This window comes from Pundamilia nyererei, unplaced genomic scaffold (genome assembly GCF_000239375.1).
Source record: "Pundamilia nyererei isolate P.nyererei 1_Seehausen unplaced genomic scaffold, PunNye1.0 scaffold03509, whole genome shotgun sequence".
NCBI classification, from domain to species: Eukaryota; Metazoa; Chordata; class Actinopteri; order Cichliformes; family Cichlidae; genus Pundamilia; species Pundamilia nyererei.
The window spans coordinates 1-796 of record NW_005190910.1 but is presented as its reverse complement, the minus strand read 5'-3'; positions in this window follow the sequence as shown (position 1 = coordinate 796).

Sequence of the window (796 nt, the reverse complement as noted above, 5' to 3'; positions counted from 1 at the left end):
ATTAAGGAACTGACCTCCCAGCCCATTGTTCCTTCAGTGGGCTGGTTTCAGTCATTATGCAAATGTACTGTTTATAAGATTGAAACCTGCAGTCAGCTGAGACTGAAGACGTCGCCTGATGATGATGATGAAACGTTTCTCCCACAAAACGCTACGTCCTGATGAACAGAATCAACTTCTGGAGATAAACAATATGAAGCATTTGGCTGGAATCAAGTTCAAGAGCACGTTTGCCCTGTTGTTTATTTGTAAAGTTGTGCTGTGTATTGTTGATAGTTTAAAACTAATTAGAATACATGAAGCCATCAGTGTGCTTTTGCTTAACAGCAGCTTTTTGGAATTTGAACTTTCTGTCCTCTGCATTAATATTGTTTTAGTTTCTGGCTCAAGGACAACTTGTTGGTAAAAGCCTGCAAGTATTTGTGTCACGGTCCTGGATCGGTGACCCAGTGTTTTTGGTTTTGTACTTTTACTTTTGACTCTGTTATAAAGTATGACTGTTTGTTTTGGCTTCTGTCCTAGTATTTCAGCTTCCTAGTTTGGCAGTACTTCCTGAGTTCTTGTTTTTAAGCTTTGTTATTTGGTTTCCCAGTGTTTATTCTGTGCTCCCTTTTCTCTGTGTTCCTTCTGTCTGTCCATGGTGTTATTCTGTCTGCTCATGAGTCTGCGTCTGTTTAGTTCTGTGTCTGATCTCTGTCTGTCGTGTACTTCCTGTTTTACTTTGTAGGTCTGTGCGTTCAGCTTTGTGCTCTCCCTCTCTCGTCAGGGTAATCAGCGTCAGCTGTGTCTCCCAGCT